Below are 12,412 nucleotides of genomic sequence, written 5' to 3' on the forward strand. Positions count from 1 at the left end.
GTAATAAATATCATAACCATCTTCTTTAAACGTGGGCTATTTAAAATGTTTGCTAGAGCAGTTTGCCCTAGCTTTTTGTCAGGAGCCATATTACGTACTTATATCAACAAATCTCTTACAGATGCCACGTAAATACTCCCGCACCTCTTCGCGGGCCACTTCGTATACTAAAGAAGCGCTTCAGTTAGCCATACAAAAAATAAACAATAAAGAGCTCACCTATGCAGCCGCTTCAAAATTGTATGGCATACCTACATCAACACTTAGTGATAGAGTCCTGAAGAAAACAGCAGTAGTAAGTAAAACCCTTGGCCGACCGACAGCAATCCCAATGACGTTAGAATCTAAACTAGCAAACTGCCTACGAATAATGGAAAAGTGGGGCTGGGGGTTATCAAGAGAAGAGGTGCTGGATGTCACACAGGATTTTATAAAAAGAAATAAAATACAAAGCCCCTTCAAAGATGACAGACCAGGAGCGGACTGGTGTATTTGTTTTCGTCATCGACACAATTTGTCCATAAAAAAGCCGCAACCTGTAGAATACCTTAGAAAAAAAAATGACAGATCCGTTTATTATTCATGAATATTTTACTCTTCTCGAAAAGACACTTCACGAGTTAAATGTATCGAATCCTAAGCAAATCTGGAATCTCGATGAAACTTCAGTTTGTCTCGATCCCACAAAAACTAAAGTTGTAGGTGCCAGAGGGGAGCCTTGTACAAGAACAACGCATGGAAGCGCGAAAGAAAATATTACAGTGTTGACTACTGTAAATGCAGCCGGACAGAAATTAGACCCCTTGATTGTATTCAAAGGCAAACATATGTACGAACAGTGGATGTTACAGGATCCTGAAAAATACGATTTCAATCTTGCGTATGCAGCCAGCAAACGAGGCTGGATGGAAACTAATATTTTTTATGATTACATGTTAAAAGTAATTATACCTAATTTGGGTGAAGACAGGCCTGTATTATTACTATATGACGGACACGTCAGTCATGTCGATGAAAAAGTGGTAGCTTTAGCAGTAGAGAACAATATCACCATATTGAAGTTTCCTGCACACACATCACATCTATTGCAACCGCTAGACTTGGCTGTGTTCAAATCATTTAAAACAATTTGGGATAAAAACCTTGTAAAATGGCAACGACAGAATGTTGGAATCAAATTAAGAAAACAAAGTTTTACTGAAATGTTTGCCAAAGCGTGGCAGGAAACTAAACCAGAAGTCATACGAAATGGTTTCAAAAAAGGTGGCATTTACCCTTTTAATCCTGCAATTATACCAAAGGACAAATATATGGCTTTAGTTACTTTTGAACAACCGAAAACTCTAACACTGATATGTATAGATAAAATTAATGAAATAATCATGAATAACAACTCTATTCCTATTCTAAATAATAATATTGCTTACTCTGAAATGTCAGATTCATCTACTTTAAAAACATGGAAACAGCTCTCTACAACCTGACAACTTTCGAACAATTGCTTCTAGAAAAAGTTTCGCAACATCCTCAAAACTCTAAGAACAATATAGCTGTTAAGTTAAAACGAGTCGCGAAAGGTGCAGAAGTGATTACAAAATCTTTCCTAGAAAAGCAGCAAGAAATAGAATTAACAATGGAAAAAGAAATGCAGAAGACCAAAAAACGGAAACCAAAAACAGTACTTCAATCTAAAAATGATGCATTTGATTCTGCACCAGGACCGTTTAAAATTGAAGATAAAAACTTAAAAAGAAAGGAAACTGTAACGACTGCATCAGTATTGACTAAAAATAACAAGACTGACGTGTATGTTTCTAAAAAAGTCAAGGGAATAGGTAAAAAAACACGTACTGGCAAGGAAAATGATATGAAAGTGGACAAGCATGCTAAACAAAAGGGGAAAAAAGCAATACATAAATTAGATAATAAATCTGATCAAAGAACATCTACAAAGACAGCTCTAAAAAAGCGAAAAAGATCAAATAGCAGTGTTACCACAGTTTAACTGTGATATATGGACTGACTTTAATTATTATAACGGAGACAAGACTGACTTAGAATTAGAAGCAGGAGGACAACAAATTGAACAAATAGTTGAAGGAATGCATGACGTTGATAATAATCAAGAGAGAAAAGGAAGTCAAAGAGACAACAAAACGTGTGAAGAAAAATGTGCGGTAGAAGAAATTCGGACCAAAGAGACAAACTTTCAGGTAAATAATAATAATAAAGTAACTATATTATCGTCTGTGAAAATCACACCACAAAACCAGGTTTGTTATAAAATTGTACCCGAAATATTACAACTAAAGCCAATTGATAAAGATGTAGATATATTTATAAACCAAAAACGAACATTGTCACATAATACAAGCGCATCTAATATACCAAAGAAAAAAACAAAGAAAGTTACTACAAAAGAGCAAAAGGATTGCAGGGAAAACTCAAAGATAGAAATTGATAAAGATGATTTTAAAAAAAAATATTATAGTGATAATGCGAAGACATACAATATTGGGGATACAGTTCTCGTTTGATATTTCAAACGAACTTGGATATATTACGTCGGTGTCACTGAAAATAATTATATGAGTTTAAACCCAAATATGTATAACATAACATTCTTCAAAACGATTGGCAAGAAAAATAACCTGAAATTTTTGTTATTCCTAAGCGTAAAGATCAAGATAACGTACCAGATTCAAATATAGTTAAGGTGATAGAACTACTGCAGATAAATGAGGATCCCGTGGAGTACACACTTATGAATGACGAAGATGAGAATTTCTTTTAAAATGTTAATTGCATATAGATTGTATTAATTCATTCCGTGTTTGTGATTTATATGCTTTAAAATGGTAAAATGTTTCTAAAAAGTGAGAATGTTTATTTTGTTACAGATAATTTTGTTTTGATTTTTATTGTTCTAGACCGTTGTAATGCATAGTTTAATGAGGATAAAACTATTAAGTGCAATCAATATTAAAACATTAGATTAAATTAAAATTATGTTTTCTTTTTATTTCACTATTTGAAGATCTCAAAAGGTTTCTAAAAAAACATATGGCTTAATATCCCGTCGCGTGATCATTGCGCTCACACGTTCAGTGTAAATTCCACTTTTTACAAACCTTTCTTGAAGAGGCAAATACATTGGTAACAGACAGTTTGTTCCTAAGTGGCCGGGGACAAAGTTACAATTTCATCAGTTATATTCAAATGTTTCAAAATGATTCTCTGGCAAATTTTTTTATATAAAAAATATTAGCTATACTGTAACTGTACTGTACTGTGTTTAATATCGACAATCGATATTGACTCCAACTTGGTAATCTCTGTCGAATTAAATTTATACACATTTCAGCGTATATTAGCGGCGACGCCTGCCACGCCCACATTTCCGTTCTATCTTTTTAACCTTTTCTGTGACTCACATTATAGAAAAGCGTTTAAAGAATTACCAAACTTTGAGAATCTTAAAATCTTCCTAATTTATCATGTGGGGTAAGTTCGGACAGGCGAAACAAAAAAAAATAAAATCTTTTGGAACATCTATGTTTATAGGGTTAAGTTGATTTTGTCGATTCCAAGTTAAAGGACAGTAAAGATCGGATAAATTCTTTTCTTACACCTTGTTCACCTAGCAATATAAATGGTTTTAAACTGTTATCCGAACTTTCCCCTTGATGGCCAAATTGTCATGATACTTATAAAAAGTGTGTCCGGATTTTACAGACTTACAACGGAAAAAGCATTGAGTTTTAATAAATAAATAAAATTTCATTTGAAACTTTGTTTAATCATAATTAATTGCACAAATTTTCATGAATGTGACTTATGGTATAATAGAGAAAAAAATAAAATTACAACATCCTTGCAGCTATTCGAAAATCCATCCGGTATTACCTCAACCCACCTTATTACTGTGGATTTTGATGCACTAAAAGACATATCATCTGTAACAATAAGAATTATGTCATAATTTTTCTCTACAAGAAATATTTTTATATAAAGTCTTGAGATGTGATTCGTGGTACAAATAAAAATTATCTTGCATATAATCTTGTAGCAGCATTATGTAGGTGGACATTTTTTGTTGGAACAATAAGTTGCTTTCATTTTTATACTGGTTATAAACTATCTGTGTGCCAAATGTCATCCAAATCCATCCAAACAAAAATACAAATCTTTTGTCTTTATAATATTAATATATATAATTAAGAAGGGATACAAGCACACCACTGAATGTACTATAAGTTACCTACATCTCATATAGCATGCATTTAAATCTTGCATTTTTATTGCTAAGATCAATAAAGAAGGATTTTTTATAGTTGAGTTAAATTAATAAATTGTTTTGATTCTCCTAATTATGTGAATGACTGATAAAATGATATTGATAAGTATGTCAACCAACTCTCACCTTTCTTAATATACAGAGCTGGAATAGCATTTCGTTAACCTTTTGCTTGGTGATATGTAATAATTTTCAAAAGGTTTATTGCATAATCTCAATTGGGTATAGATATACACTTTTCCTTTTTCTGTGGTTTCATTCTCTAACACTGCTTTCCAGATATCAAACCTTTCTACATCTTTTTGAGGCTTAGGGAAATGATGCAGTAGACCTGAAATTTTATATTTGTATTAAAGCCAATTTTAGTTAAACATGATAAAATTCATAATACCTACATGTACCTACATGTACCAAGTATACTAATATAAAGTTACAAAAAAGGTAAAAGTAAAAAAATAAAAACATATGATAAAATATTTAATGGAATACTTGAGAATCAACGAATATTGGCCCTTATTTTGTCATTAGTTTGTACAAACGAATTAAGAAAAAACATCGACTAAATATATAAAAAAGGAAGCAAGGAAAGGCGGAAAGTTTTTAATTAAAATGACAGGACAACAACAGTCGTCCTTTAAACGTGTTAATATTTTTTAATGTATTGCTTAGTGCTTACCTTATGCGTCACACCCAACATAACAGTTAGATCATGGGCTTTTCGGTATCTTCGCTATCATCATCAGTCTAAAATCTTTGCCGGGGTTGGTCAAGTGAGGAGTACGAGTCCATAAAAAATAGTCAAATATCAAAGAAAGCAGCACTATCAGAGTCCGTAAAACACGCCCAGGTCAAAATAAAAGTGAAAATGTATATCAAAGCAGAGAGAACAACACACGCACAAAACACGAACGAGCTCGACAAGAACAAAGAGTATGTAAAGTAAGAGTCGGCACTTAGAACACTAGTCCCGAGCTCACGCACACATATATGAAGTTATGAACCTTATGAGAAGCACTACCAACCTATTGGAAGTAAAATACGGAAGTACTTACTGCCAACCCAACCACTTTTTTGACAACTGTAGGGAGGTGGTGGTGTCGACAATAAATGTATCGATATCGATAAAATAGTAATGTGCTTTAATTGTCGATAAAATAGATCATGTCTGTATTTATCATTTTATAGTTTTGGATTTAAATAAATAAAAACACAAACTTTTAACTCAAAATGTACTTTATTTACATATGTTGTTACAAGAACTTTTAAAATCGTCAAGTGAGTTATAGTCTACTTTTACTTGGTATCATAATTAAGATACAAACAAAATGAAGTAAATGAAATATTATTTTTTACATTAAATAATTGAATAAAAAGATTTAGATCGCACCAAACAAAGAAAAAACAGACTATACCTGGTTAAGCAATACTGTACTTAATGAGAAAAAGCCAGGAACATTTATTTGTCTTTATTAAGCTGTTGTGCCTTTTTAACTTTATCCGCTACATCACATTCTGATATTACAAAATCAGAATTAATAATTTTACATGATCTTCTAATGAAGAGTTTGCTTAATAAAGTAAATATATGTTCCATTACATATTTATAATGAGCTTCGCATTTAAACCATGTCATATTGCAGCGTGTACTTAGTTGTAATATAGAATACTGGCAAATGTTTAGTCTATATAGGTCAGGGGCAACAAATTCTTCATATATATTTTTTGCTTCGTTTACTAGATTACATAATTCTTTTTTTGGATAGGTTAGTGACATTTTACCCTGCCACCATTCCTTCAATGAGATATATTTATAAAGAGGATTGGCAAAATCTGGATTTACCTCTTTCAAATAAAAATTGCAACATTCACAATTGAATTTAGTGAGGACTCTTGCAGCTAAGTACCCACTAACATATACGACTGGTTGTTCTTCAAAGCTACAGAGCGAACTTTCAAAATATTCTATTTCAGAATCTTCAGGTAAAGACAACACAGGGTAACAAACATTAACATCATTCCCGGAATCTACATTTTCTGGTACAGAAGTTGACTCTAAGTCGGGTTTGGATTTCTGATTTAGTTCTTGGTAAGATACAAATAAGTTGTTATAATCAACTTCACAATTAGAACCACGGCTATGTGGACCTGACAAACCTGAAATTACGCTGGATTTTAAAGCAGCATTGAAATGAGAGCATGTAGGATTTCTGTTTGTTGCACTGTGTTGTCTTATGTTACCAAACAAATTTTCCAAGGAATCTTGGTTAAGTTGGCGTAAATTCAAATATTTAAAATTAGCCTCTTTATTAAGAAAATGCCAAATATCTTTTAATGATTTTAAAGTTGTTTGAAAACCTTTTATGCAGCGGACATTTCGCAATCTAATCTGCGAGTCAGATTTTAAAAATTTTATTGTGTCTATATATTTTAAATAATAATTCCAAGATTCCTCGTGCTTTGAATTTTCTGATACATTTTCCCGAATGCCTTTTTTGACGTCCTTTGGTGATGCTGGTCCATTAGTGCAGTCAAAAAGTTTATCCATTTGTTCAATCACAAACGCGGTGTCATTAAGTTCTTCACGCTTCGCGGTGTCGGTTTCGCCCCACGCCAACATCTTCAAAACTGCTGCCATCGTGTTGCTTAGTGCTTGAGCTGCAAATTTAACACGCATTTTAGTTTTGAAAGTAGGATTCACAACTGATAAATTAATATTTTGGAAATGTAGAAAGTTTCTATTTCTTTCTTCTGCTTCTTTCAAATGGCACCATTTAGCAATTTTTCCTGTAAACTCCATCGCGCCAGCTTGGAAGAAGTTATTTCTAATTGACTTGAAAAGATGTGGAATGTCAAACATAATGAACACTTTTTTTTCATTGACAAAAAAATAATTTGCTTCTGGCATAAGACCATCAAATTTTTTCAATAAGTTAAGTGCACCCATGTTGGTTGGCGCTTGGTCACAATCTGTTGCGACTACATTAAATTTAGATTTGTGTATGGCATCCACTATGCTTTTTATCAGCACTGCTAATTTTTCACTTTCTATTGTTCCTTCAACAAAATAATGTGCTATGGGCTGTTTAAATTTTTTTCTTATGCCTTGAATCATAAACACTAAAGCATGTCCAGCAATTTTATTTCTTCTACCCATACTCTCTCCATCTCCCAAGTCTACATACCCTTCAACCTTATCCATGGAGTCGTTGTAAATCAATCTTTTTTTTAAAGCCATTTCATCAAACAAAAGAACACAATGCTTTTCATCATCTTCCAGCTCTTGACCTTTCTTTTCTAATATCTGCATAACTTGGGTATGAATACCAGGTTCCATGGGAATTTCCTTCAAAATTCTTTGTAGTGTTCTTGTGCTAGGCAGTGGTAGCACACTCTGCATGAAGCGGTAAGCTTTAGGAGATCTCTTAAAGATAGCTAGAGCAGAGATTTTTTTTCTAGATCCCAGCGCTTCCCATGAGAACTTTTTTTCTGATTTTTTACTGCATTCTCTATAATGGATTTCAAAACATCAGAATCTAATTTGTCCAAATTTAAGGATGATTTTTCAATCCTCTTTAAGGTAATTTTGGAATCTTGCAGACGTTTCAGTAACAGTTTTTCTCGTTTAGTCAATATCTCTGCACCTAAAACAATCATAAATACGAATTAATTTAAAATGAAAGTAAAATTCAGTCAGTTTATCTACGTTTACTGCCACTAAGTAAACGTAGATAAACACAGAAAGTTATAGAAAAATGTTTTGGCTAGAAAAAACAAACCACACCAATGCAACCACTATACAATACCAAGTTAGTGTATGGTTTAAAGGGGGTAATAATCTATAAGGTGTCCAGCAGTGAACGATAATGGGTTAAGAGGAAATGAAAAGAAATCCATTATAATGTATGGTATCAAATACATACCAGGTATATTGCAATCATTCTTCCTTAAGCGTGTATAGCTCTGGACTTTAATTTCACTGTCTCTCTGTGGCAGTATATCATCTGAAAAATATATCTAAGTTAAGTTAAAATTGTATTTATTGGCATTATTTAGAATCCATAAGCTTATGTTCCGTACAATTTAAATTCTTCTCCAATATTTACAATTGAAGAGAATGGTAAAGTATTGATACGGATTTTCTGTAAAATACTTTTAAAACATAAATGCTACATTATAAGCATTTACATTCTTCCCATGATTCAGTACATTTGTGTTGTAGTTTTATTTGTATATGTATACTTTCAAACTTCTACTGTTTTTTACTCTGGGTTTGACACATGACCATTGCAGGATTCGCCAGCAGTTTAGCATATATTTTTTATGTATGAACATATATATATATGTATTTGTGTATTTAAGCCCCCGACGCATAAATAGGGCTTCTTTCTTTAAACCCGCTGTACCTAGCTAACAGTCAAGACCATTCCACAAGAGTATACAGCTTTACCACAACAGCAAGTATTATATATATTCAGCAGTATAATTTATCATTAAGCAGAATAAAATGACTGTAATATAGGGAAATTTCTGAAATCAATATAAATTCATATAAATTTCTTACCATTCTTTCTTTTCAAAGGACCAGATATCTGTACCGAATCATCATTACCAGAACTTAACACATTGGCAGTGGAACTCGTTGGTTTACCTGAAGTAAAAAAAAAAAAACAAAATTAATTGAAGTGCAAGGAATCCTTTATAGGGTTTTGTTGTCAAAAAAAACCTACACAGCCGATCTGTCCACCTCCACGGTTTAGCTTAGCAAAATACCAGAAAGTCATAATTTCCTTTTCCCCTTTGAACCGAAATCCTAAATCTTAATGTATTTTGTATAAAAAAAAAAAAATACTGTATTTTGTATTTTATATTTTAAATACTGGTCCTAAAAGTATTTGGTATTTTTAATACATGAGAGATAGTATTTCATGTTTTTTATTTTATTTTCAACAAAGCATGTATTTAGAACAGGCCTGTTAGTAGATAGTCCCACAGGAGAATAGATTAATTGGGTATTCTCCGAGATATCCTGTGCACGCCCCTAATGTCAAATAAGCACTAATGTGTCCTAGAGACCTATGTCCTGCAGTGGACGTCCATTGGTTGATCATGATGATGATGATGATGACAATTGTTTTAGATGCTACTATTTAAGGGGATGTAAAATACATACTCATTAAATGATGAGAAAGTCGCACTGGTTCCTCAACTGCCATTCTGGTATTGATATTGGTACTTTCTGCCAGTACAACTGCAAACAAGAAATATTTATTAAGTAATTGGCATAACAACAAATATAAAAAAATCATGATCTCTTTCAAAAACCAAATAACATTTTGTAATAATAAATAACATTAAAATTGTATGAAATAAATAGTAATAACACAAATATTAAATAATATCATAATTAACAAACCTTGAATGCATTTAATATTTGTGCAATTATCGAATAATATAAATGAGTAATATTGTTATCAGTACATACTTAGAATTAGAAATTAGAAATATTATGAATTACTTAAATTATGAAAAAATAAAGCAGTAACTTCAATTTTTATATCAAAATATAACAAAGGAATACTTTGTTATATTTTTCTTAATACCGTAATAAAAGTAATAGAAAAAAAATGCTTAAAAATTACTAATTATAAATAATAAACAAATTATCAAATTCTTTAATTAATATAATGTAATAATATGGTTAATAAAATAAAATTATTTGAAATATAAGCAGTTAATTATAATTGCGCTTCAGTTATTACTCAATATCAATATTCAATCCAGTCAGTCTTGAATTGAATCTAGGTATATAATTTAATTGAAATGAAAGAAATATTAATAATATTTAGAAAATAATTAAAATTGAATGTTTGAAATGACATAAAATGTGAAACTGTAAATTAATATTTTTAATAGTATAAGAAATAAATACAAAAACTAAATGTTACTTATTAAGAAATTGTATTATTAGATATGAATATGAATGTCATTACTTAAGTATAGTTTTTTTTTTGCATTTCAGCAAAATGAAATTTTAAAATATGAAGAAAAAGAAATAAAGGGAGTTTATTATTCAATATGCAACCTCTTTAATGTGATACTATAGAATAAGAATTTTGTGGAATACACAGGCGTTTTAAGTTCAAGATATCTAGATGATCTTCAATCTCTACTATGCAATTCACATGAGAACTTATGTGCTTTTTAAAGTAATTGGAGGAACACAAACAGTAAAGAATTTAATTACTATAATTTAAATAAACACATACTTCGTTTTAACTTTAATTTACATACCTGAGTTCTTTTTCCTCATTTCATAAAAGGACTTAACATGTAAAGGAAACTCATTCAAAGTATCATCAGATAAAGGTGGTCTAGTAAGCTTCTCAGTTGGCACAGCAGTTTTAAGTAAACGATTTCCTTTGGTATTGAAAAACTCAGGCACAAAATGAGAACCACATATATACTTTAGCTCATGCAACTTCTCAATCGGCAAATGAATTAAATCTTCATCACCAGTTGCTTTCACCCATAATCGGCATCTGAAAGCAGCATTTATACGTTAAAGTAAGGGTAGCATGCTTCTAAGTTTACTTTTCATAAGTCGGTTCGATTCAAATATACGACCAGATACTTAAGTTTTTCTGTTGTAAACTTGTAAAATTGTAAAAATTAAAATGTTAGATGTTTTGATAAATTTAATAATGTGAAGACATAATAAATATGGTATTTAACTTACTGATCTGGGTCTAAAGGAAAACTTGAAAGGAGCGTGTTAGACTTGGGTAACTTTCGCACACCACAAATCGCACACTTCCTATAACTGTAATGTCGTATATTCTCCATTACAATACAATTAGTAATCAAATAACACAGTTATTATCAATGAAAATAAAATTTTCAAGATACACCGAACTTCACAAATACGTTGTTAAATTCGAAATGTCGAAAACAAATATGGCTGTTCTCTGTAACAAACTACCAACATTCCGAATGATTTATATCTGTGTGTTGGCTAAGGATTCATAAGTTTCTCGATTCCGTTCTTCAACTAAATTTAAACTTTATTACGTACGTAATAAGGTTAAGATTACGTTGCTTTGCAATGTTTTCGACCATTTCTTAGAAACTGTCGCCGCACTGGACAAGAATAATTTTAATTTTAAACTTTTCTAACTTCATATAGTTTTGAACTTCTACACATCACATAGTACTGCCATTGTGAAAATTGTCGAATAAATTTATTCATAGTATAATTGTACAATGACTTTAATTTTACTTTATAAACATTTTTTTAATATTGATTTTCTTAATTTGGATATTTAATATTTAAAAAAAATTAAAAGAATTAAAGATCAGGCTCTGTAGCGACATCTAGTGTAATTTAAGCGTTTTTATGTGGCTTAGAAGACGCGCCTTGTATGTTAGATAATGCTAGGTTACATACAAATACTTTTTGCTATCTTTTCTACTTCTCTGTCACCCCCAATGTTCAGAACTTCAGACATTCAGTATAGTATGTGGAAGTCCCACATACGTATGTTATATATCCCACATACGTATTTATTTTAGGGATACCACAGCATACCAGCATAGCTGAAAAAATGTGAAAATAGAGGAACAGCAACTGGCACAGGAACATCAAATTTAACCGCATTGTGCAAAAATGTTCCAACCCGCAGAACCATTTTTTTTAAAGCATAATAAGTTTTACCCCTACTAATCTACTCTACGGATTAGAACATTTCTTCACAAAACGGTATAAATTTCAATGAGGGAGTAAAAAATGTTTGGGATTTGAATATGAAACATTAAACAATTATTTACATATTGTTGTTTTATTATTTGTGAAATACAGTTTTTGTATATAGATATACACATTATTATTATTATAGTCTTTATTTATTACATTGCCCTTCAATAAACAAAATATAAATATTAAAATTGGATATGTAGTTGTATGTAAGTAATTATAATATTTTGGTATATTATTAAATTTTTACAGAGTGTAAAGTAACTGACATTTATGACATAAATAATTGAAACACAAATATTTCTAATTAGGTTAGGTTATTCATTAAATATACGCGTTTTACCTGAAATAAAACGCATATTAAA

The 12,412-nt window shown here is 31.1% G+C and overlaps 1 long non-coding RNA gene across 1 annotated transcript; it reads right to left on the reverse strand.

The window, feature by feature from the left end:
- Positions 1–3,793: 3,793 nt before the first annotated feature.
- On the reverse strand, positions 3,794–5,275 carry LOC125075717. The gene is made up of 3 exons (XR_007120231.1): positions 4,974–5,275; positions 4,424–4,628; positions 3,794–3,956 (listed from the first exon to the last, which is right to left on the reverse strand). It is a non-coding gene; the product is annotated as an uncharacterized LOC125075717 (long non-coding RNA).
- Between the last annotated feature and the right edge of the window lie 7,137 nt (positions 5,276–12,412).

This window comes from Vanessa atalanta, chromosome W, assembly GCF_905147765.1.
Source record: "Vanessa atalanta chromosome W, ilVanAtal1.2, whole genome shotgun sequence".
NCBI lineage: Eukaryota > Metazoa > Arthropoda > Insecta > Lepidoptera > Nymphalidae > Vanessa > Vanessa atalanta.